Source organism: Lycium barbarum, chromosome 11 (genome assembly GCF_019175385.1).
Source record: "Lycium barbarum isolate Lr01 chromosome 11, ASM1917538v2, whole genome shotgun sequence".
Lineage (NCBI taxonomy): Eukaryota > Viridiplantae > Streptophyta > Magnoliopsida > Solanales > Solanaceae > Lycium > Lycium barbarum.
The window spans coordinates 115,769,677-115,797,591 of NC_083347.1; the positions used below are offsets into that span (position 1 = coordinate 115,769,677).

The following is a 27,915-nucleotide window of genomic DNA, read 5'->3' on the forward strand; positions in this document are numbered from 1 at the left end:
TCGCTCACCAACAACGACTCTTTGGTTTTCACTCGCTCACTAAATAAACGAACAATGACACTGTTATACCCCATTTTAACCGGATTAAATTAGAGTACAACATATTGGTGATTCCTAAATTGGTTTGTTTTAAGGAGTCGCCACCTAATTAGTTTAATGGTGAATTAGGACACCTAATTTATTAACTAAAGTAAAGCTAACTAAACCTCCATTAATAGTCCGCTTAATCAGTATGATTCTAGGTAAGGGTTCTATATTATCCTAAAGGGAAAGGGTTAGACATCCTTTAGAATCCGTTAACTACGGTTATCCGGCCAAACTTAGGTTAATTAATTGAGGCTTAAAATTTAAGAATATAGCTTTGAGAAAAAAGATAACTTATAACTAACAAAGTTTTAAGATATTATTATATGAATGATGCACTCTATATGGTGAAAATAAGTACTTAATATCCAGAGCGGTAATCCTAAATGATAAAATCTACCCATTCTAATCCTACGTGAATCATAAGTTACACACATACTTTCAAACCACAGACAAATCCAACATACAGATAAATTAGCAATCATGAAAACAAATGGTGAAATAAAATGAATGATGAGGAAAGGGGAGAAGAGAAAACGATAAAGATGTCAAAGACAGCCTCAAACGATTAGCGATTTCGCTTGTTTCTCACCGAGTGTTGTGATTAAAGAGTATGGGACGCATCGAATCCATGCATGGGTATAGCAATAGCGCCGAGTCTCATTTCGAGACTACATTGTGAGAGAGTCCTGAATTAAGACTCCATTTGCTCCAACGTGTACATGTAAAGAAGGGGAAATAAAGATTAGTGACAAACGATTCAAGTTTCCGAGACTTTAAAAGCAATCAAACACAACTTGACATATCAACATTCATAAAAATAAAAATAAAAAGAGGAAACTAATAAACATTCATTACTGTGACCAAAACAGATTCATAGATTGCTATTATCTTTGTTCATTAATTGGTTCGACTGACTTTAAAACCTATTGCTACACAGGTTCGTAAAAGAAAAAGAAAAAAAAGCTGATTTTGACACATACTCCATACAAATGAAAGTGACGAAATAGACATGAAAGTGAATGTAGGACACATAACACTTTATGCTTGATTATTCAAGTTTAGGATATCATTTAGCTGAGGTTTGCACTCTTAACTAAGGATTGGAAATTAAACAAACTGAATTTTAGGAATTGGAGGTAACAAAAAAAATGAATTTGCATAATATGTCAGCCATTCAGCAGTCCCGAACTAAAACTACTCAAACAAAATAGGAGAAACATATTTGAGTACTCTTGAAACTTTAAACTAAAAACATCATTTCCAAATTTTAAACAAGGACTTTTCGACTCATATTTTGTCAAATAACCTTAAAAGAGATAAACTATTTAAAGCATTTATATTCTTATATTGATTTAAAGAGAAAGATAGGCTCGAAGAATGAAAGAAGAAAGCATTGCTCAAATTAAGGAAGTAGATTAGTTTGTAAAAATCCAGATGGTTAAATCCTAAATGAAAGGTAAACTTCATTACAATTATGAAGTCAGAAAACACATATTCTACAAATAAGGTTCAAATAGTCAAAGCTCAACCCAACAATGAATGTGTGGGAATATCACTAACACTTAGTCTATGAAGAAAATATTTATTTAAACTAGTTAAGCTAACATGGCCAAATTTTATACTCGTAAACTAAAGCTTTAAGCATCTGAATCCCAGTAACTTAAGTAAAGAAAACTGAGATGTAAACACGACCCAACGACTTAGAACTAATCTGACTAATCCACAATCACAGAACTATAGAAAACATAAATAAAAGGGAAGAGCGCTAGAATTGAAATAGGGAAGACCATTACTTATCCAACTCCTACAACATTAAAAAAAAAAACTAAGCTAATTTTATGAGAAATCAAAAAGGCATAGAAATTAAAAAAAAATGAAAATAAACTCTGCCGAGGAAGAAAATTATACTAAAGGAACACAAACCAGCAGTCTAAACATACCAAATTAGAACCAACTAAACTAAACTAATCTAACTACATGAATTTACATAGAACAGAACTGAAGCGAAAGGAGAAGGAGGATTACCGACCTTTCTTGGGTGCAGCGAACTAGATGCGGGATCTCCGATATACCCTCGAACACTTCAAATCTCCGAGTCTGCGTAGACTCAGATGCGAAACCACATCAGGCAAATGAAACAAAGACGATGATCGGATTTTGCTCGATTCAGAAAATGCAAACACTACTGAGCATTAAAATTTTTTGGGATTTTGTGCGGCTAAAACAAAGCTTCTCAATTCTATGGAGTTTTCAGGCGGCTAAAAAAAGAAGACCCCTTTCTATTATAGAGAACCAAGATTTATAGGTTTTTCGTTTGTGAAGAATAGAGAGAGGAGCGGGGGGACAAAGGGAATGGGGGTGTGCAGTGACAACGTAGGGAACAGGGAGGAGTGGATGTGGCAGAGGCGTGGGGAACAGGAAGGATGGGGCGAGTGAGGGAGAGACGAAAGAGAGAAAGAGAGGAAGGGAAAGAGAGAGAACAGGGGAGATGGGGATGGGGGTGTGCGGCGGATGAGAAGGAAAATCTGAAAGGAACCCTAGTGGTTCCTTTTTGTTTAATTAGAATTGGGTCGGGTCAAATGATTTAATGGACTGGGTCGATTTTAAATGTGGGCTGGGGTGAATTAAAATGGGTAGTGGGCTATGAAAAATTGTTTTGGGTTAAATTTCAAATAAAAGACTCATTTTAATTAATTGTATACTAAGTGTGCTACTTAATGAAATATGTAATTATTAGTGCTCAGGTAATCAAATTATATGACGTTGTAATAGCCGTGCAATAATATTTTGAAAAATAAATAAACGCTATTATTTAATTGTGCGAAATAAATGCGATGCGTATGCATAAGGTGGTAAAAATGCTGAAGCGCAAATTATGATAATACTGGTAATAATAACAAATAATAATAATAATAATAATAATAATAATAATAATAATAATAATAATAATAATAATAATCATAATGGTAGTAAAAGATAATGACAGGATAATGAAATACCGGTATTAATAAAAGCTAATAATTATAGTAAACAAAAATGCAAATAATATTTTTTTTTTAAAAGTTGCCAAAATATTGGAAGCGAAAATAGGTATTTCGGAGGAAAGGTGGGACAAAATTGGGTGTCAACAACTTGTCCCTCTTTGCCCGGTAATGATGAAAGAATTTTTGGGCAAAGACGTTGACTTAGTAGCCTATTTTGTCCCGGCTAAAGGATTTTGGAGGACTAAGGGTAAAGAAATTACGACCGAACTCCGGTCTCCGAATCGCCTACATATCTCGGGCTGCATGAGAATCAGGCCATGTGTAGTTCTGGGATGAATACCACCCCTATGAATAACAAATCCCGATTGGTGCGAATCTTTGCAAAATATTGTCCCAGTGTCGAATTATGATGACACTGGGTATTATGGTAGAACTCGAAAATTCTGCTGGAATGTGAGCGGGATATTTGGAGTTGGAGGTGAGTGTTCGAGGTAGATCTTTGACCCTTGTCGGGAAGTCTGCTTTCCTTCCCGACGCATAGCCCCAGTTCGCTGCCGAAGAAATAGTTCCACGTTGCGCTAAAGCTCCTGCGAAACTTTAAACTAGATAAAAATAGTCAGTAAAAATAAATATCGAAATAAAGCGATGTAAAATAAACCCATAAAAACTGCAATGATTAAAATGATAGGCGCGGTGCGATGTGTCTGCGAGCGTACGCAGAGCATTTAAATAATAAAACAATACAGGTGCAGTGCGGTGCATCTGCGAGCGTACGCAGAGCAATTGAAAATAAAGCAACGCAGGTGCGGTGCGACGCGTCTACGAGCATACGCAGGGTATTAATAAAGCAATGCAGGTGCGGTACAATGTGTCTACGAACATACGCAGAGCATTTGAAAATAATAAAGCAATGCAGGTGCGGTGTGATACGTCTGCGAGCATACGCAGAGCATTTGAAAACAATAAAGCAATGCAGGTGCGGTGCGATGCGTCTGCGAGCATACGCAGGGCATTTTGAAAACAATAAAGCAATGCGGGTGCGGTGCAATGCGTCTGCGAGCATACGCAGGGCATTTGAAAATAATAAAGCAATGCAGGTGCGGTGCAATGCGTCTGCGAGCATACGCAGGGCATTTTGAAAATAATAAAGCAATGCAGGTGTGGTGCAATGCCTGTACGAGCATACGCAGGGCATTTGAAAATAATAAAGCAATGCAGGTGCGGTGCGATGCATCTGCGAGCATACGCAGAGCATTTGAAAATAATAAAGCAATGCAAGTGCAGTGCGGTGCATCTGCGAGCATTCGCAGAGCATTTGAAAACAATAGAGCAATATATGTGCGATGCGGGGCATTTGAAAGCAATAGTGCATGGGCGAGATTCGTACAAAATATTTGAGATAAAAGTTGTGCAGATGCGAGATTAGTGCAAAATATTTGAGATAAAAGTTGTGCAAGTGCGAGATCGGTATAAAATATTTGACATAAAAGTAGTGCTGGTGTGCGATTAGTACGAAAGTTATTTTAGGTAAAAGTATTGCAAATGCAAGTGCAACATCAGTGCGTTTTTATAAAACTTAATATGTCCAATTTTAAGCGGACATGTCTCAAGTAAATTAATCAAGTCCTATTATACGGCGGACAAACCTAATAACATCGCGTCCCATTTAAAGGGGGGAGCAAATCCAAATAAATAATGAAGTCCTATTATAAGGTGGCCAAACCTAAATAAATAATGAAGTCCTATTATAAGGTGGACAAACCTAAATGAATAATGAAGTCCTATTATAAGGTGGACAAACCTAAATGAATAATGAAGTCCTTTTATAAGGTGGACAAACCTAAATGAATAATGAAGTCCTATTATAAGGTGGACAAACCTAAATGAATAATGAAGTCCTATTGTAAGGTGGACAAACCTAAGATGTTCAATTAAAGGCGAACAAGCCTAACATGTTCAATTAAAGGCGAACAAGCCTAAAATGTCCAATTAAAGGCGGATGAACCTAAAATGTCCTATTAAAGGCGGACTAGCCTAAATGCGGTGCTTTTGCGAATAATGATGTTGTGCCTTTGCAGGGCATTTGAAAGTAATAATGCAATGCAGGTGCTGTGCTTTTGCAGTGCGGGACATTTGAAAGCAGTAGTGCATATGCAGTGCGGGGCATTTAAAGCAATAGCGCATATGTAGTGCGAGGTATTTAAAGCAATAGTGCATATGCAGTGCGGGGTATTTAAAGCAATAGTGCATATGCAGTGCGGGGTATTTAAAGCAATAGTGCATATGCAGTGCGTTTGAGAGCACTTATGCAAAGCATTTGAAAGCAATAATCATTTGTAAGACTCCAACATTAATTTGTTGCAAATCTCGAAAATTATTGATACCCGAGAGGCATAATTATTATAAGAAAACTCAAACCGTTCGACGCGCAATCCTTGCGAGGCTGTAAACATTACATATCTGAGCTTCTGCAACTTGAAAATCTGCATCCAAAGAGAATTTGTAAGTTTCTGGGGGGGGGGGGGGGGGGGGGTTGATTCGCGTTGACTTTGAAGATCTGGCTCTTGGCGCTTCATGCTTCCAACGTCATCTGGACTTGTAAACTCCGCCCATTTCTAAGTCTTGGCTAACTGGGACTGTGACACACTGTGAAACAAAGCGAGCGTCCTTTCTCCCAAGTCTTCTTTTGCCTGATGACTCTGTTGAGCATATATTCTTTCAAGTTTCTCGATGCCGTCTTGCGGCGATGCCTTTAAAATTTGTCCTAGTTTCTGGCACAGGAGGATGTTGAGCTTTTAGAATAGCGAGACCGAGCCTATATAGGCTGCCTACGTATCCCACTAGGGGAATCAGGTCGAGCGTAGTTCAAATTACAAGCATAAATAAAATTGAGGTTTTCTAATAATGTGACCGAGGCCTACGCGGGCCACCTACGTATCCCACCATGGGAATCAGGTCAAGCGTAGTTCATATTACAAGCAGAAATAAAATTGAGATTTTCTAATAATGTGACCGAGGCCTATGTGGGCCGCCTACGTATCCCACCATGGGAATCAGGTCAGGCGTAGTTCATATTTAGAGGTGAAAAGAAGTCCCTTAATGTAGAAACATCGAGAGGGCGGTGCTGAGCCCATGCAACACATAGAAGGCGATGCTCAGCCTTATGCAGAACATCAAGAGGGCGGTGCTCAGCCCATGCAACAGATAGAAGGCGGTGCTTAGCCTTGAATGTCCTATTGAAGGCGGACTAGCCTAAAATATCCTATTGAAGGCGGACTAGCCTAAAATGTCCTATTAAAGGCGGACAAGCCTAAAGTGTCCTATTAAAGACGGACAAGCCTAAAATGTCCTATTAAAGGCGGACGGCCTAAAATGTCCTATTAAAGGCGGACAAGCCTAAAATGTCCCTTTTTTTTAAAAGGCGGACTAGCCTAAATGCAGTGCTTGATTTATGATTACTAAAATTAGTGCGGAGCGAAGAGCTTTTGCAATGCTTGATTCATATGCGGTGAGACGAGTTTGCCGCGGTGCGTAATTTGCAGCAGCAAATATTCATGATGCAGTGCCGAAGATTTGGGGACCTTATACCCTGCCAAAATTTGCATCTAAAAGTTCCTGCACTCAAAGAAATTTGTAAGTTTCAAATTTAATCAGTATTAAGTTGACTTTGCCCTTTGCTTTATCTGAATTTTGCAATTGCCGACTTGATATTGTGTGATATGCTTCAAGAATAGCTAAAATATGCCCCTGCGTTACTCAAAGAAAACTTGTTAGTGTAAAATAAAATGGTTGCCTTGCATTGAACACTGCAGCTTGGCATTGAATCTGCATTTCTCGTGGTGATGGAATTGCGACAAATTTGGTGACGCTAATATATTGCTCGGGATCATGCTTTTGTCGAATAATGATAGGCCATTTGTAAAGCTGCCCCAGTGTTGCTTTGTGGGAAAAATGGAATTTTCACTATATTAAGACCGTGTCCAAGAATGGACTGCCTACTTATCCCGAAGGAATCAGGTCAAAAGTAGTTCATACAAGCTTTAGCAAAATTACGAGAAAGAAAGTTGATCATAGGGCGGGTGGATGGAGAACGCTAATGACAGTAGATCCTTTTAACCATCCTACTTAGTTCCACGCTTCCTTTTCAAATGTCTCGGTGCCAATCTTGATGGATCACCGGCAACAATAATTGCATTTGCAACTGGAGGGCCATCATTGTCGCACAATTTATTTTGTTTCACGCTTATCTTATCCTTTTCAATCATGTTCTGGATCTTATGCTTAAGTGCTGGGCAATCTTCTGTGTCATGACCTGGAACATTAGAGTGGTAAGCACAACTCTTGGACCAATCAAAATCTGGCGGTAGGATTTTAGGGATCCATCCTTTCTTTGGCTTCAGGAGTCCCTTGACTTTCATTCTCTCAAATATGCTGGTTAATGACTCTTCAAGAGGAGTAAAAGTGCGGAATTTTATGTGCTCTGACTGTCGTAAGCTAGACTGTGCTTGATCGGGTTGATATTGGAAGCCTCGTTGGTGAAGAGATATATGATCACGCCAAACTTGATAGTTCTATCGTGATTGCGGCTGATATGTAGACCTGGCAGCTGAGTCGGTTTCTCTCTTTTTGCCTTGCAAGTTGTTGAATGTCTTAGCTTGAAAAGTTGCATGTACTGATGAAGTGTCAACAATTCTTCCTATTCGAACGCCTGCTTCTACTTGCTTTCCAACTTGAATTAGATCAGAAAAGTCACGTAACCGCGCACATAACAACTTTTCATAATATATGCCCTTTTGCATTTGGATGAAAGTCAAAATCAACTCATTCTCGGGCAATGGAGGGCGTATTTTTGAAGCTTTCAATTTCCATCGGATGACATATTCCTGAAAAGACTCATGTGGCATTCTTTCTATCTCACGCATATCATAAAGATTCGGACTAACCCCGATGTTAAACTTGAATTGTTCTACAAAGTCGCGGGCCATGTCCTCCCATGTGTACCATTTGCGAAAGTCTTGTTCTGTGTACCAAGCTAATGCTAACCCTGATAGGCTCTGAATGAACAATTTCATTCGTATGGCTTCATCTTGTCCAATTCCCATTAATCTGCTACAATAGTCCTTCAAGTGCGTAACAGGATTTCCTCTGCCATTGAAGGTGTTGAATTTTGACACTTTGAATCCTGGTGGAAACTCAACATTTGGAAGCATGCACAAGCTTTCATATCTTAAACTTTGGACATTTCTTGCCCGCATCTCTTCTTCAACAATTCTCCTTAAATTTGTATGATATCAATAACAATTGCAAGCCTGCTTGTCCTAATAACTTATGACAGATTTAGATTTCAGAAAAATGCGAGACATGTATTTGAGTTATTTAAGGTCTCTAGGTAAAGGTTATAACCAGTAACAACAAAATAGTAGCATGATGCAATTAGTCGACTCAAACCATAAATAATTGACTAATTAAACAACAGCTAGATATACATCACGTAATGCAGTAAGAGAAACTTGAATAATCTTCAATAATACCATTTATTTAAACTTTACCATCATATGTTGTAGTTCCTTCAATTTGGAGAATACATATGAACTTTGAAGCAACTTTAATCTCGTTCCTTGACCAGCCGCTATGAAAATGTCAATGATTCTATTTATGGCTCGACTCAAGGAATTCCTACAAAACAAATTAGTTTGTGTTTGGTACCCAAGTCTTTTTGGGTCCTTCATGGTTAGTAAATTGTGTAGTTGAAGATGCATGTAAGTGTTTGCGTCTCCAAACATATTTAGATCTTGCATGATTTCTAGCATAATTGCACATAAATGCTTTATGTCCAGAATTACCACAGTAATGACATATAATATGAGAATAAGAGTGTTCACCTGTAGTTTCCTTATTAGTCGACTTGAACCTTACCTGAGTTGACTTGGTTGAAGTAGGGAATCTACTAGTGGACCCCTTTTCAGTCAACTGGTAGTTCTTAAGGAGATGAGTCGACTTCCATTGATCAAAGTGGTGACTAGAAGATTTGTGCAAAGTCTTTATTTGCTTGTGCAACTCAAAATTTTCTTCTTGAAGTAAGTCATATTTAGTCTGACATTCCTTAAGTCGAATATACAAGTCTTTCTTTTCTCGTTGAACTTTCTTGAATGCACCAAGAATTCTTTGCAAATCTTTCAAAGCTAGATCTAGAGTTTCCTACGAATCATCACAATTGTTACAAGTCATGATAGGAGTATGACATACCTCGTCGGTTTCTTCCTCGTCACTCGAAGAAAAGGTTCTATGATTTTTGTTTGTTTCTTTTCCTTCCAGGAAGCACATGAACGCCATTTCTCCATGATTACTCTCTTTATCAGATTCATCCTCGTCGCTCCAAGTTGAATTTTTGGAGTTCTTCTTGTTGTTGTTGTTATGACACTTTGATTTATGTCCAAGTTTACCACATTCGTAGCAGTGTATGTTCTCTCTTTGTTGGACCTCTTGATTCTGGATGGATTGAGCTCTCTGCTTCTTTCTTCTTTTCCTTTTGACATTGTTGGATGCCTTATCCAAGTTTTCTTGATATACCTTATCTTTTATGGTGCCCTCATGGATAGCTTCCAATTTGTCCCATATTTCTTTAGCAGTTTTACAAGCGGAGATTGTCTCATATTCTTCTTCACCAAGAGCACAATGGAGCAGGTACATTGCTCTAGCATTAGTTTGCATAATATCCAAATGTTCTATTGTGTAGTCAAATATGGATGTCTCTTTTTCGACCTTCTTTCCAACACTATTATTTGGAATAGACCTCGGCCCATTCTTAATACATAGCCAGGCTCTATAATCTATTGATTGAACATATATCTTCATTCTATCCTTCCACTGATTGTAGTATAAACTATTAAAGTAGGGTGGCCTGCTTGTTGAGAATCCCTCTTTAAACATGGCTTCAGTAATTTGATGCCCTGCTATGGATCTTTCCTCACTTGCTGTTAAGCAAAAACAAAAATGTGAGACGAGACTCTGATACCAATTGAAAGTACAAGAGGGGGGGGGGGGGGGGTGAATTGTAAGCCTAATAAAAAATCTAGTCGACTACTGTTTGGTGCCAGTCGACTGATAGCGAGACAGCCTGCACAAAATTATCAGTCCTTCGATTTGCACAAGTATAAACCACAATAAATAGTAAGGGTGCAGAAATAATATGAGAGCAATAAAACAAATGACACCAGGAATTTTTATACTGGTTCAGAACCAATGTGGTATCCTAATCCAGTCCCCTTGGGTTGCAAGGAGGTTATCTCTTTAAGCTCTTTGTAGTTTGAGTTGAGTACATCCTTTGTGGTTTTCCTCGTTCACCCCCAACGTTTACAAGATTGGTTTTCACTCGCTCACCAACAACGAACAAGATTTGGTTTTGACACGCTCACCAACACGTACAAAGTTGGTTTTTCACTCGCTCACCAACAACGACTCTTTGGTTTTCACTCGCTCACCAAATAAACGAACAATGACACAACCTCTCAATACAAAGCCTCACCAATTATACTATATCTCTCCTCTTTATTTTTTGTTTACACAGTAAGTCACTCAGGATTACAATGCTTATGAAAAGTAGAGCAAAGAACTTGAGAAGATTGAGACGAAAGTATAAGTGGCTGCGTATCTATTTTCTTGTTCTCCTTGTTCTTTTTATAGTCTTCAAGAATTAATTAGCCGTTGCATGAATCATGAACTTATATATTTGGTTGCTCCTCTTTGAATTTGGACTGCCTTTGAATAAGGCAGTGCCAGCTTGTTGCTTTCCTTTAAGCTTCCTGTAGGTCTTGAAATATATTTTCTTTCCTTGAATGAAGATTTTTTGCTACTGAATTTACTTGTATAATCTTTTTTTTCCTTGAATGTTGTACCATCAATAAATGATCACTTTTCTCACCTTTCCTATTGCAGAGAGCTTTTGAATAATTTTAAGGAATTGCCCCTCATATTGATTTCCTTTCCATCCGTAGAATATTGACAATGATGCTTCCTGATTCCTTTATTGTAGTAAACAATAGTATCATTTATTCAACCAATAAAAGCTGTCCTTTGGATATGCTTCCTTTCAAAGATATTGGTAAATAAATTTCCTCCACAATAATATTTGTAATAACGTAGCAAATAATATCAGCCATACCCTTCATAAGATTTGCTATGGTAATAAATATCTTTCTTCTAGAATGACTAATATTCTTTCCATCTTTGAGCTCTTCTTTTGGCTTGTACAAATATGAGATCTTATGAAAGCAACCCAACAGAATTTCAAGATCCTCTTCATTTCACCTCGGATCTTGATTTATATTAATTTGAATGTAGTCACATTCATCTTCTACAAATTGAATTTTGATCACTTGAGTGTGAAAAATTTTGTGCACTTGATACTTCTGACATATCTTGATAATCCATCATTTTTAGACTTTCCTTAAGTAACAAAAATCTTGATCTTTTCCTTTCGTAGAATATTTTCCTTCCATAGGATCGTAGTAGATATTCTTTCCATAATTTTAGCACCTTGATTTGAGTAAGTATTTTTCTTCCACATCTTCTTTCGCAATTCCATCTCGTAATATCTTATTTTCCTTATTTGATTAGATTTTCACCAAATCCCTCTTCATCAAATAAACCTATACCAAAAATAAATTTACCACAAGTAAATGTTCTTTTATTAAAACTTATGTTGGTTTGTTATCATCAAAATTAATCGGTGAAACCTTGGACCTAACATGCAGCAGTTCTTGAACTCACTGCTGCATCAGCCCACATTTCTCTTCACTTGTTTTTTTTTTTTTAATTATTACATAAGGGTAGGGGAAGGGGAAACGGGAAACGGGAGAGGGGATTACAAGGTGGGGAATCGAACCCTCACTAACAAGGTGAAAGTTCAGGTAGCCAACCAACTGAGCTACTAAGATTCCCCTTCACTTGTGTACGATATATGAACTACTTAGAAAATACAAATGATCGGTATGCCAAATTTTCGACGCTAGACAATTCTTTTTATGTTTTGTTTCGTTTAATTGTCTTTTGTTTATTAAAATATGGGTAGTGAAATTATGCTTGATGGATTTTAATTATTTCTCTCATTTGTGTTCTCTAAGCCGGAAACTCAGCATCCTGGTCATTTGTATTTTATGAGTGATTTTGTCATAGTTCAATTACTTTAATAGGACAAAAGATAACTTTGTGACTGTATTATTATAGATGGTAAAGTTCAAACCTTAATGTAATAAAAAATTAGATAAAAGTTCGGTGAAGTTAATCCTTGCATTCTGGCATGTGTTCGTTATCTTTCCCTTTGTATCTTCTTAATAATGGCTAAAAATGTAAGTTGTGTACATAAATTTGTGTTAGGTTCAAATCTTTTATATGCTGCTCCAAATAGAATTATTAGATGTTTTTTGTCCCCTTCATGGTCACAGCCCGTGATTTTCTTTCCTTCTGTTCATTTTAAGATTGTAAAGAAAACTAGTCAGGAAATTATTTTTCGGAAAAGTTCCAAATTACCCTTCAATCTGTTATCTTTTGGTAAATCTCCTCGTCTTCTAAAAAATGGACTTCTATCCATATTGACCCTCATCCTTGTCTAATTAGATTAATTCGTGTTGTTGAAGGGTGATTTTGACCATTTTTCTGAAATTTGAATCCTCCTCTTTTAGCTTAATTCGAATATTCCATAGCTCAGACAAGAAATTTCTTCACAAAGCGGAAAGATAGAGAATATCACAAGTCTGAATACACCAAAACCCAGTAGTACTGTCAAGAAGCATCTAAGATTATTTGAGTGTAATTGTGAGGCTCAGCGTGAAGCAAGAAAATCGACAATAAGGGAAAAGAACTGATGATTGCCACCACAATGAAGAGCATTTGACTCACCTTAGCAAAAACACAATGCCTGCTGCAATACTAGGAGTAGGATCTGTACAAACAAAAACGACAATGAGGATGAGCCTAAAGCCTAGCAAGATCATTAACCCGCCTGGCCGTCAATTCACGTGGAGCAAGTCTCCAAAAATACGGTGCATGCCATGTGTGGGATATAATGTATAATTTAAGTGCAATAATATGTATAAGTGAATGATAGCAGATATACATGTTCAGCTCAAATACAACATCAAAGTGACACCTATGCATTGCAACATATCGTCCATAAGGTGCAATCTTACCTGCATTGAACTATGTGTTTCAATAATCCATTCATAGTCAACCTCATCCATCAACAACCCAACCGAGTGTTACACTGTCCGCCATTGTGCTGGTTAGGGGTGTACATGGACTGGGTTGGTTCAGATATTTTAAATACCAAACCAAATCAATTGCGTTGGATTTTAAAATTTATACACCAAATCAAACCAATAAAATTCGGGTTTTCTCGGGTTTTTTCTTTCCCAAATAGTCTTGATACAAAACATATACACTTTTACATCAAATATTTCTTTACACTGTCCGCCATTGTGCTGGCTAGGGGTGTACATGGACTGGGTTGGTTCGGATATTTTAAACATCAAACCAAATCAATTGCGTCGGGTTTTAAAATTTATACACCAAACCAAACCAAACCAAACCAATAAAATTCGGGTTTTCTCGGGTTTTTTATTTCCCGAATAGTCTTGATACAAAACATATACACTTTTACATTAAATATTTCTTTAGTCCTAGTAAGATACAACTATATAATTAAGGTGTTTCTTAAGAAAATAACACAAAATGTAAGGAGAGTGATGACATTGTATTAAAATATTCAACAAAAGATAATAAACTCGGTTAAAATAAATACTGCTAATTAATAAGCCATAAGAAAATGATCATAATCTAAAAATACCAAGTCATGCTAAAATAAGTACGGCTAATAAGTATTAGTTACATGACAAAGAAAAAAACTTAAATTATGTATTTTTACTCTCTAAACCAATTATGCAAAACTAAAAAATAGATATCCAACAGTATTGTCATTCTTAGTGGTAAATGGAATTTCTTTTGTTAGCATTAGTGTTGAGTTGGTTTTGGTTTGGACTTTAATTGAGTTACTAACATTCATAGGATATAAAACTTATTGACATTCAAAATTCTAAGTTCAAGCTTGAATAATATGATAATAGATAAAAAAACTACGATTTTTTTTAAGAAATATTTATTAATTACATTACAAATAAATATTTTTATGTATAAAATATTTTAAAAATTGAATACATGTAATGTCAGGTTGGTTTGGTTCGGTTTGACTTTTTTTTTTTAGCTAAAACCAAACCAAACCAATTATGGTCGGGTTTTTTTCAACACCAAACCAAGTCAAACCAAATCACTAGTCGAGTTTTTTTCCGGTTTGACTCGGTTTATCGGTTTGGTGTGGTTCGTCGGTTTACTTTGTACTGGCTACTTGGACTGTGGGTGACTTAGGTACCGAGTGTCCACAGGCAGAGGCGAATTCAGGATTTCATGAAGATGAGTTCACCATTGCTTTAAGATAAGATATAAATTTTTATGGGGACATCGACTTCCTGAGCAAAAGATAATTAATTACATTGGTTTCTAAGTTTCTTGATTGTCATGACTCATGAGTTCATCGTTGTAGTGCTGCCATGGAGTTTTTTATTTTTATTTATTTATTGGGACTTGGTATAATTAGAAATAAAGGAAAGAAAAGTATATGATGCAATATGAAGTAAAAATATTTTTTTACTTGAGTAATAATATAAAAAGGAAGGTAAAAAGGTAGCTTTAGAAAATAATAGCAAAAATTTAAAAAGTTGCTTGAGCTAGGGATTGAACCTGTGACCTTGAGAATACAAATATAACCTTTGATCAGTGATCCACTCTGCCTATTATAACCATGTGTTCACTTAGCTAATATTAGATATATTATCAGAATTATACAAATAATATATTGAGATTAGTCGAGTGACCATGTGTTTCCGTGACCCAAAATTTACACGCCAATTCGCCCCTGCCCACAGCTCGTAAGGTACTGATACCATCTCAACTCATAAGTCATAGCTCAAATGACAAACAGTGCAATCATAATAATATCAATTGAGAACATGAAGTCGTGTTAATGCATTCCAACTTGTATAGAAACAGTACAGCTTAATAATCAATGCATCTAGTATGCATGTTCAATTTTACAATTCAGTGATAAATCATGATAAAATGTCATTGACTTCATCATATCAAGCTTTTAAAGTCACCATGTGGTCAACCCGGTCAGATTTCGAAACAACTTGCATGGACCGGCTACCTGTCCTGTAGCTAATGATTTCATTCCAATAATCAAGTTTTGATTCAAGTCAAATTCTCAAATGCCTAATTAGTAAAACAGGTCAAAATTTCTTAATTTGGGTATTCAAATCACATGGCTTCAAGGTTAAAGTTTCACCAAAATCAAATATAATCATCTTAGGGGGATAGAAGGGGGGATAGAGAATCATTACCTTGATGATTCAAGTCGAAATTCATACCTTAATTACATCTCCACGAGCTCCTCGTTGCCAAAAGTACCCTCATCTGATTTGTCCCTTCATCGCGATAAAGAGTCCCTCGTGATAACGAAGTACAACACTGCTAGACCATATGCGATCGGCTAATTAACTCCTCACGTTCCCAGAATATTGTTGATAGTTGGTCAATGCGCAGCCCTTCTTCGTGTTCCTGACTCAATTCCATACGTTTGTACTAAGGCAACTAGTTGACTCCTGCGTTCGTGGTTGCAGAGAGCAAAATCTCCTTGACCAGTCAACCCTTCAACTACCCTACACAATCGTGATGTACCAGTCATCGTCAAAAGATGTTTAATTTCTACGTGGTACAACATTTGCAGAAACACAACCGAGCCTTTAGGTTTCAATCCCGACCATCCAACAAGTTCCAAATAGTTATACCATTTATTCAAAGTTTCAGAGTACAATCTAAATCATATTTGTGCAAAATTAAAGGTCGGGTTGTTACATTTCTTTTCATTCAATTTTATGACAATGTCCCGCCGCAGTACAGTTTCAAAAGCCCTTATTTTGTTCTTAAAATTTCTATTAATTCTAATTGTGCCACATAAATTGAAAGAGGGAAATATAATATAAATTATGCCAAGTAAATTGAAGTAGAGGAAATATAACGCGGTTGGTTACAAATTATAATGTGGTTTATAAGTCTGTGATTTAAAGCATATTTATTCGGAGAGAAACATAGGAATAGACGTCGGCAGGAAAAGTTAGTTAGTACAATAGCTTTCAATTCATTCTAACAAAGTTAAAGTTCACCAGTCTAAGTTATGGCAAATGAAAAACGAATAAATTTTCCATTGAGGTAATTAAAGTGATGGAAAATTTTGAAATCACTTTAATTCCCAACGAAGGAAACGAACGACCCCCCCAAAAATCACTTTCACGTGGCGTTTTGGTACATTTCCTATTCCCACACATGACTTCACTTTTATCATTGCTTCATTGCAATCATTTAAATTGACAAAATTTATTCCTGTTTTCATACGTACGTATTTAATTTCTTTCTTTTTGGTTATGAGAAAAGTCTATAGCTACTTAATGCTACCAAGTAAATTTACTACAGTATAGGTTAACTAATACTCCTCCTCCTCAAATTATCTGTGGCTTTTTTATTTTATACGCCCCTTAAAAAATATTAATTTGAAGGTTATTTGACTAACTTTATCCTTATTTATGTTTAAGTTATAATCTCCATTCGTTAAATGTTAACTCTATTACTCTATTTAAGTGTCGTCTCCAATAATGACAAAATTTTACAAAGGGTAAAATGAGAAAAAAATAATGGTAAAAACTAACCCCCACCGGTGTTTACACCAGACCAATTTGTATGATATTTGTTTGAATGTATACAACTATCAATTAACCATGATTAATTAATGTTTATATGCACTTCATTAAATCACTTAATCATAGCAAATTGCAATGATTTGGTGTAAACACTCGGTGTGGGCAAGTATTTACCAAAAATAATTAATTGTGCGTGCCTTGAACTTCTAAAACGACAAATAATTTGAGACAATTATTTTCAGTAACCACAACAAATAATTTGAGACAGAGAGAGTATATTCTTAACATTTACGAGTTTTAATGTGGTAATTTTGATTTACCAAAAATAATATGGTGACTTTACTTAATTTATTGTAACATGTAAGTAAATATCAATTAGCGTGTATACAGGTTAATTCTTTCATATATAACTAATTTATCCAACCAAATACAGTTACTTATAGGTTAACTTTTCTTAACAAGTCTTAATGTGGTGACCTTACTTTATTTGTTGAAACATGTTAAGTATAATAGTACTGTATAGTCTATACGAGTTAAATATTTTCATAAATTATATATACAAATAGTGTAATAATGTAAAATATATTTGCATAATCAGTGTGATAACCTGTTAATTATATAAAGTTACTCATAGTTTATTCCACGTTACCAAACAATAGCTATTACTCCCTCTGTCCCAAAAAGATTGTCTCACTTTCCTTATTAGTTTGTCCAAAAACGATTGACACATTTCTATATTTAGAAACACTTTAACTCTATGAGATAATTTACAGCCACACAAATTTGGACCACATATTTCAAAAGTTTTCCTTTATTTCTTAAACTTTGTGTCAAGTCAAACTAAGACAATCTTTTTGGAACAGAGGGAGTACATGTTGAATAATTACTTATAATTATATTTTAAGTGAACTGATGTGTAAATATGTTTTGCACGATTTAAACACTTGATATAAGTTGCCCAATTATATGAATCGATTAAATGACCCTCAACAAAATAATACACATCGCCTATGTGTTATTTCAGAATCGCCCATGTATACATAGGGTCATGTGAGGGTCATATACCTCAATTCATTTTTATAAAGACCCCTTTTAGCTAATTTCCTCTTTTATTTGGCCTAATAACTTCGATTGTAAGTCTTCCTTGTAGCTTCTCTCAACATGTTCCTCTACCTTCATTGCAGCCTTAGGAATCTTTTCAACTTTTGCTACAGTATAATGACACCAACATATATGGAATATTAATATATATAACTTTCCTTAAGCTTTGAGTAAGCAAAATATATCTATGTTTTTTTAATTCTATATTTTGGTTGTTGACTCCTCTTCAACCTTGTTGGGTCTTTGTGATCTTTGTTCCATACTTTTTCTCCTTTTTATCCTATGATTGTACGAAAAAAATTCTTTTTCTAAGAAAGCTATATATCTGCAATTTCATTGGAGTTTTAATTTGCTACATTAAAGTTCCTTATCACTTTCCTCATTCTTGCTTATAACTTTCATCATTTTTGGTGAATGCAGCAGTAGAGAATATTTAGTTGCATAAATCACAGCCCTGGAAAATTTTCTTAGCAAGTAATTAAAAGTTCATAATCCAAGAAGAAGAGATACAAAGGTAAGTAAAGTCTTGAAGTTTCCATCTATTTGTTCTTGCATTATGATGTTGTTGTTTTTTATTTTATTTTGATGACTGCTATATTACCTATAACATAAAGTAATCAAAAACAGAAGAATAAAGACCAAAGATAAAGTCTTGAATTTTCCTTTTATTTGTTCTTGCATTATGATGCTGATGATGATATTGTTTTTTTTATTTTTTATTTTGATGACTACTATATTACACAGTATAATATAAAGTAATTAAAAACTCATAATATATCCCAGAAGAATAAAGACAAAGGTAAAGCTCTAATTTTTCCTTCTATTTGTTCTTGCATGATGATGATTGATGATTCTTTTTTTTTTTTTGATTATTAGGGAAGATGGCAAACACGACAAACAAGAAAAAAGAGAAAAAAGTTCCTGGTTTAGTGGATTTGGTGTTTTCTTGGTCTTTAAAGGATGTGTTGAACAAAGATCTTTACAGAGACAAGGTTTGAATTAATCTTACAAAGACACGATCTTAATTTCTTTGTGTTCATATGCTGACATGCCGGATTAACAATTTAGACATTGTTTGTTCTAAGTTGAGAGATTGAGTTCTGAAATGTATATCTAATTCCATCTTGTATTAATAATATAGGGACAAAATGTGAATCAGTAGTTGGATTTGCCATTGCATATGCATGCCCAGAACTAGTTTTCTAGTAAGCCAAGCAAGTAGTGTTGGCAAAATCTGCGCATTTATTATAGTTGTTATTGATCACATGTGGGATTTTCTTCATTTTTGAATCTTTAATTAACATTACATCCACAATATGGAAGGCGTTTCGATGCTTGGACAGGATGATCCTTTCCAACTTCCAATTGTCTGTTTTGCAGTTGTAGAAGCCTTTATGTTTATTACACAATCATACCTTGTGTTGAATCATTACAAGAAATAAGTTCTTTTGTGACAACTAATCACTGTAAAAAGTAGTGCTAATAGTTTACATGACACTTTGTTTAGGTCGCTATAGGAAGTGAGGGTAAATTTCATGAATAGTCACTTAATTATCACTTTTTTTCACCAAAATCACTTAACTATATTTTCTAGCACAAAAGTCACATAACTATTTCTTTTTCCACCAAAGTCACATAACTGTCACTTTTTTACACCAAAGTCACTTAATTATATCTTCTAACACAAAAGTCACAAAGCTTACTAACACAAAAAATTGCACCTACAGAAAAATTCAACTTCCGATGGGTAATATTTTTTAAATATTTTTTCTATTTTTAATCTAATAGATACAAACTCAATTAAAAAGAATCGACCCGATCCAAAACTCATGCATTTATTAAAATATTAAAAAAGCAAAACCAACCCTTCACCAAATATAGGACCCTTCTCTCTAGGGGCTCTCAAGCCAAAAATGTTTGAATTTTATTGGCCTTTTTTCCAATATTGTATATTGAAAAGTGTTACATGATGTTGGATAGTAGGAAATTGAATTATACGGAGTAATAGTTATTACTCCTATTATTTTCATCGAAAACATAACCTTGTGCTAATTGTTTTTTTCAAATTTATTCAGCCTTTGGTATTTTAATATCTAGATATGAGTTTTGGATCGGCTTTTGGATCTGCTCGATTTTTTTTAATTGAGTTTGTATCTATCCGATTAAAAATAAAAAAATATTACTCATTGGAAAATGATTTTTAGTAGGTGTGGCTTTTGTGTTAGAAAACATACTTAAGTGACTTTAGTGAAAAAAAAAAGCGATTGTTATGTGACTTTTGTGTTAGAAAACATAGTTAAGTGACTTTGAAAAAAACAAATGATAGTTAAGTGACCATTCATGAAATTTACCCTAGGAAGTGATTGTATTAATGGTGATCCTTGTAGACTTGTAGTTCACACATAAAGTAACACTTTAGCGGCGACTATACTTAGGTTGCCATGAATCTGGAGTCTTAAATTTCTCTTATTTCTGTTAAGGAACAGAATTTGGCTGAAAAAGTATTTGTGGAGATCTATCAGTAGTTGCTACTAAAGTCATCATGAATAGTTACTTAGGGGTTGCCGTGAATAAGTTTGGATAGACAATGATTCACAGCAACTCTAAAGTTTCCACAAAGAGTCTCATATCTTGTAGTTAATTGTATTGGCTAAGAGTGAAGTAGGTGTACAACCTTGCACATTGGAGAGTCTCAACTTTGTATTAACGAAATCAAGATGCAGCACTATTTTCCGCTTGTGTTTATGTTACTGGAAATTTCTAGTTTCTTATTCTATATCCTTCTTGAAACATTTTGTATTTTCTTTTCCCTTTGTGTGTGATTGGCCAAGTTACTAATCCTATCTCCCGTTCTCTGTCTGTTACAGGTTAAAGATATTCCAGAGACATTTGAGTCGATTGATCATTACCTGAGGTCATTCGTTACTCCACTTGTTGAAGAAACACATGCTGATTTGCTTTCAAATTTGTCCATAGTTTGGCGAGCCCCTGCACTTGAGGTTCTTGATGTTAAAATATCAAAAGACTTTAAGCCTCCCAAAGGTTTATATTACAATATTTTGTTGAAAAGAACTAAAGAGGGAGAAGGAGAGAAAAGTGAAGCAAAAAATGAATCAAAATACAAGCCAGAGGTTGGTGATCTGATCGCGCTAACAGATGTGAGACCAAGAAGAATTGAGGATTTGAACAGGCCTAGGAGATCTTATCTCATTGCTATTGTTCAAGGGATGAAAAATGAAGATTCAGACAGGATACCTATCCTATCTTCACAGCTTATTCCGTTTCAGAAACCGGATAGGGCAAAGGGTGAACATGGGGACAAGCTTTTTATCGTGTATCTTTCTAATTTAACAACGAATATTCGAATATGGAATGCATTGCATTCAGACCTTGAAAATGCAAACATGGAGATCATTAAGACCGTGTTGAAAAGTGATCCGGATATTGTAAGTAAACACCTTCTTTCCTTCTTGAACTTTAATGTGACAATAAATAGTTTGACTTTACTATGTTGAGTATAGTGTGACAAAAAAGTACTTTGTTTGACTTTACTGCTATAGGGACGATACGTGAAACCAAACAGTTAATCTAGCTTTACATTTATTGAGGTTTAGTAAATTTCAATTGTTTGCAGGGTGAAGTTGACTGCTCCCTTTGCTCCGTTAGAGAACCTAAAACTAATGCTGCTTTATCAATTTCAAGAGCCATTGCTCAGTCCTTTGAGCTAGACAATGCTCAACAAGAAGCTGTTGTAAGTTGTATTGCTACAAGAGAATGTGCTCACCGGAATATGGTAAAGCTAATTTGGGGTCCTCCCGGAACCGGGAAGACCAAAACAGTTGCCTCTTTACTTTATGTCCTGTTACAGATGAAATGCAGAACTTTGACCTGTGCACCCACGAACATTGCTGTGTTAGGAGTTACAAAAAGGCTGATGCAGAATGTACAACACTTTCCACAATATGACACATATGGTTTAGGAGACATCGTCTTATTTGGTAATGGGGAAAGAATGAAGATCGATGATCATGAAGATCTGTTCGATGTATTTCTTGACAACCGTGTTGCTGCTCTTGTTAGTTGCTTGTCTCCGTATAATGGCTGGAGAATTGGTATACAGTCAATGATATGTTTGCTTGAGGATCCCAAAGAGCAATATCATAAGTACTTAGAAAAGCAAAAGGATACGGACCATGACAGAGACGATACTGAGGATATAGATGATGAGGAAGAGGAAGAAAAAGGAAGTGTTACTAGTCAAGAATCTATTTTGGGCGAAAAAGATGGAAAGATCAACGACCAAGGACTCCAAAAAAATAGAAAGAGTAAGTTGTGGAAGAAATTTGTCCTTGACACATTAAAAGAGAACAAGAAGAACGATAAAAAAAATTCTCAAAAGAGGAACAACTCGAAAGCAACTGACGAAGCGAACAAGGTCAAGAATAAAAGGGGAGGCGAGCAACAAAGAAGCCGTTGTGTGGACATTTGAGGAGTTTGTTAACAAAAGATTCAAATGGATCCACAACCAGTTAATATTTTGCCTAACGGGCTTGTACACACATCTACCTACTTCTTTCATTTCACTGGAAGTAGCAAAGGAAATGATCAGACTACTTGAGATGCTTCAAACTCTTGGAAAATTGTCTGCTACTGTGGAACCATCTGAAGGATTAAGAGAAATTATACGGGGATTTGTTACAAGGAATAAGACAAGACTTTTTAATATTCGTGCAATGAAAACAGAATGCATAAAAGTATTGAAATTTCTTAACAAAAGTATCTCTCTTCCCAATTTCATCGAGGACTACCAAATCCGAAGTTTTTGTCTGAAAGGTGCGTGTTTGATTTTCTGCACGGCTTCTAGCTCAACGAAGTTGCACACAGAAGGAATGACGCCAATGGAGATGGTGGTAATTGATAAAGCCGCTCAGCTGAAAGAATGTGAATCCACTATTCCGTTACAACTCCCCGGTCTCCGACATGCTATACTCATCGGAGATGAGAAACAATTGCCTGCAATGGTTCAGAGCAAGGTTATTAATTAATCTCTTTACAACTTGTTTTTAAAATTACTTGTTTTTAAAATTATTGATCTTTTATATATAGATCTGTGAGAAGGCAGAGTTCGGCAGGAGCTTATTTGAAAGGCTAGTAATTTTAGGACACAAGAAGCACCTTCTCAATGTTCAATATAGGATGCATCCGAAAATAAGTATGTTCCCGAATAGAGAGTTCTATCAGAAGAAAATTATGGATGGTCCGAATGTGAAAGGAGCAGAATATGAGAAGAGATATCTTAAAGGAAGTATGTTTGGCTCCTATTCATTCATTAACGTAAGTACTGGAAGTGAGCAGGTTGATGACAAACACAGCACGAGAAATAAGGCAGAAGCTTTCGTTGTAGCTGAGATACTTGCCAACCTTCACAAAGGTAACACTCTTATCCTTCCAGGACCTAATTTCTGCTTGAGATAATTTTTTTTCTAGTTTTCTCTACTGTATCTTGGTTTGCATGTCAAATGTGTTGGCAGGCCTGATAATATTATCTTACCTACAGAATTTGTCTCTTCAAAACAAAAAGTTCGTGTTGGTTGTATATCTCCTTACAAGGCTCAAGTTTATGCTATTCAACAAATTCTTGGCAAGACATATAGCACAGATGCTAAGAGTGACTTCTCAGTGAACGTACGGTCCGTTGATGGTTTTCAAGGTGGTGAAGAGGATGTGATAATTATCTCTACTGTTCGTTGTAATCTTGGTGGATCAGTTGGTTTCCTCTCTAATCTTCAGAGAGCTAACGTGGCACTAACACGAGCAAGGTACTAATTTGGTGATCAACATTACTGCAATTCAAAATGTTTGAATATCAAGGATTGGTTCGAATCGGCTATTCTTATATATTTTCCTCTTTAACAAGAAGATAATTGATGAACATGTTCTTAATTATTTCCGTCGCTTATGTAGATACTGCCTTTGGATATTGGGAAATGGCACAACTTTGGTTAACAGTGGTTCCATATGGAAGAATTTAGTCATTGACGCCAAGGCTCGTGGCTGTTACTTTGATGTTACTGAAGACAAGCGATTGAATCAAGCAAATTTGAATGCCACCACTGAATTTGGCCAGCTAGAAATGTTACTCAGAACGGACTCCTCTATATTCCAAACAGCCAAGTGGAAGGTATGCTGCTTCATTTGGCCGATGATGAATATATACGTTCTCTTTCACTCTTTCTTTGAGTCAATTGCGTACTTTTGAAAATTTAAGACCTTACTTAACCCCATTACCCCCTATGCCTATACAAATAACTGTTGGGCAATTCATGTTCAAGAAGTAGTTTTCCAATCTTAGATTTTATTTCTTAAATCTGGAATTTGCTTGTAAAGTAAGCCAAAATTTCAATGTTAGTGTTTTGTGGTCTTTTTAATCTTAAATTTTGTTTTCAAATTGAGAAATAAAAGGATATTTGCTCTTACAACAAAACAGGTTATATTTAGCGAGGATTTCTCAAAGTCCATCGCTATAATTAAGGATGTGGAGATCGGCAAGGAAGTGGTTTCCCTTTTGGTGAAACTTTCAAGTGGTTGGCGTAAGTCGGAAAAGAATAGCACATTCAGCAACAAGGGCGGGATTTCTTCTGTACCGTTGGAGGTGTATGGTGTCAAGCACCTAAAACTGATTTGGACTATAGATATTCAGCAGCAGAAATCGATGTATGTTCAAGTATTAAAGATATGGGATATTTTACTAGGATATCATATACCAAAGTTGGCAAAGGCCCTTGACATCCATTTTAGTAAATATACAGTGGATATGATGAATCGTTGCAAATACAAACGTGTGGAAAGGTACAAAATATCTTTTTTTTCTCTGATCATCTAAATTGCTGTCTTGTCGTTTATTTAGCTTTTGTACACTGACAGTCTAAAAGAATCCAGGTCACCTAAAAGATAACGACAAGTAACTTTACCATAACAAGTGCAACTAATTAGTAGTAAACTGAGGTAGGCTGTAAAAATTCTTTATATTGTCTGTATATGTAAGTTAATTTGTTGTCTTCCTAATAATAGTGGAAGTACTCCATGAACATGTATTAGTTATTTTTTCTGATCTAAATTTATGTCTAGGCGTCTCTGCATATGTATAAGTTGTATATATTTTTGGATTATTGAAATGCTGACTACACAAGTCTTCATTTTCTGTAGGAACTTTGTATTTCCAATGACTTGGCCAATTGATGGAAATGTTGTCTCAAGAACCGGCTCGGCTCATGATGACCGAGAAGACAACTTGGCACGTCAATTGGGAGGGATGAGTTTGAGGGATAAACCAGGATCTTCAAGAAGTTTCAAGTGAGTATAGGTTGCAAATACCACATGAAAAAGTGAAACTGAACTCTTATATATGCTTGTGTTTTGGTAAATACTCTTTTTATGTTGTTAGATCAATCTTCGTTACTAACTCTACTCATTGTTATACCAGTAATTTTCAGAAGTCCAACATGAAGAAAGGACAATTGTTTCGCGAAGTGAAAACCAAATCAACTTGCTGATGATTTTATGGAACGATATATGCGCAACAAGTCCTAATAGGAGGCCGTATTGCCTAACAAAGGTAAAATACTGGCATATATATTGCAATGGCACAAAAAATACTGGCATATATATATATTACAATGGCACTAAAAATGCTGGGCCTATTGTTACCCCGTCTGTTCAATTTTTTGTGACAATATTTGTTCATTCCAAAATACTCTTTCCGTTCACTTTTACTTGTCCACTTTTGACCATCCACACCCCTTAAGAAATTAATAAATGAAGTGCATAATTTACCAATGTACCCATATTAATTAGTGCATATTTTTATTAGATTTGAAAAATGATTTGAAGTGAGTGTTTAATATTATGGGTAAAAACAGGAAAAACAAAATTGTCTTGTCTTTATACGTTAAAAGTTACAAGTAAAAGTGAAAATCTATTTTTAAAATACTGGACAAGTAAAAGTGAACAGAGGGAGTAGTACACGTTTTCTATCTTTGGAGACAATTAATTTTATACTTCCCATTTTGCCTTTACATGAAAAGTTTTTATAGTCACACAAATGCTATGACATGTTTAAAGATCACAAGTTTCAAATGTTATCATTTCTTTCTTATACTCTGTGTCAATTCAGACTATGTCTCATAAATTGGAACGGAGGGAATACTATATTCAGTGGTATCCTCGTCCCTAGTGTTTCAACTTCTTTCATAAACTGCGTCTAACTTCTTCTCAATTTCTTTCCGTAATTCATTTAAAGCACCAACTTATATTATTCATATCTTAAAACAACTAATTTCTTAACGTTATTTTTTTATTTTTTTATTTTTTTCTGTTTTTTTTGGGACAGTTTGTTACTTGGAAAGCTAGGATTCTTGGTACTATTCACTGCCTTCATCATGTTAATCCTGCAACTCTGGTGGTCCGAGAGAAATGTAATTAATAGTTACAATATTGTTGAAATATAGCAACGGTTAATGTGCATGGTTTGTAAATGGAACTTCTATCCTTTAAAATATGTAGCTAAGACCTTATATATGTAGAATAAAATACAACGTCTTGAAGGTCTTAATATTTGATTGTGGCATCATCCTGATCTTCATGTTGTCCTAATATTCTGTATACCAAAATATAAAGATTCATACATAAGAAACATGCTTCCTAGAATTTTAATGTGCATCTTATGTCAATGGATTTAAGTCTATATAGATAATGATATGACTTTTTTACATCATCAGTGTAATTTTATTTGTTATGGCAAGTTACTTACCTCTATGTTAGGTTATCATCAATGTTATTAAATACTCCTCCCTTCTTATCCGTTTTCTCTTTCTACGCCCCTTAAGAAATCATAAATAAAAGTAAAGGCCCGTGTGGAAAGCCACCAAGGTAATTGGAATTGAGTGTAACTACATAGTTTGGTTTGTTGTTTGACCAGGTAATTACACAGTTAGGTGGGAATTTAGATTCAACAATGAAAAGAAAGATCAATTCTTTGGGATCTTCCTTCCTTTCTTCAAACGGAACGAAAAGAGATAGGGTGTAATTACACTCTCTAATTCTCAAGGGGGGGGGGGGGGGGGGGGAGAATTGAGTGTAATTACACCCTGTAATTTACAGGGTTACCTTTTAGTTTATTTCTTTTTTCTTTTCTTTTTTAATTTATTTTTTATTTCTATTATTTAATTTTTTTTAACTTTTTAAATTTCTTTTCTTTTCTAATTTATTTTTTGTTTCTATTATTTAATTTTTTCTTATTTTTATTTTTTAAAATATATTTTTCTTTTATAGTATTTATATTTCATTTCCTTTCTTCTCATTCCCAACCTTTACTTCTTGTGGTTCCATATAATTGCTCGTATTTTTTATTTTCTATTTTATTTTATTCATTTAGCATAACCGTGTTAATATTCTATTTTTTGAAACTACATCTTTTAATATTAGAAAGAATGAGTCATTAAAAAACTTGGCATATAATGAGTGATGTTATTAAAGTAGAATTTTGTTGGGAATAAGGTTATAGACTTATATTTTCCCTTTCTTTTGAATTATAAGAGTATTTACTTATGTTACGTTGGAACTTACTTATGTAACGTTGAAATTTGGCATAAGAGTATTATGTTAATTTTTTTTTTGGATTTTGAATTTAGGTTATATTTTCGATTTTAAAAAAATTTGCTTTAGTATTATTGGCTTGTTATTTTACATTGCATGCTATTTATTTTTCACTTACAATTGATAAAATTATAGTTAAACATTTGAATAATGCTGTGGCATTATATTTATAAATATTGTTTTTGTCAAACATCCAATCACATGATGTTCTCACAAAAAAGGTATGCTTTTAAGTTTTATAATCAATTAAAAGTAAAATATTACTAATTTGAAATTATATATCAATT

The 27,915-nt window shown here is 34.9% G+C and overlaps 1 pseudogene; it reads left to right on the forward strand.

Annotated features, from left to right (window-relative positions):
• Positions 1-18,177: 18,177 nt before the first annotated feature.
• On the forward strand, positions 18,178-26,693 carry LOC132618212 (probable helicase MAGATAMA 3; annotated as a pseudogene).
• The last annotated feature ends 1,222 nt before the right edge of the window (positions 26,694-27,915 follow it).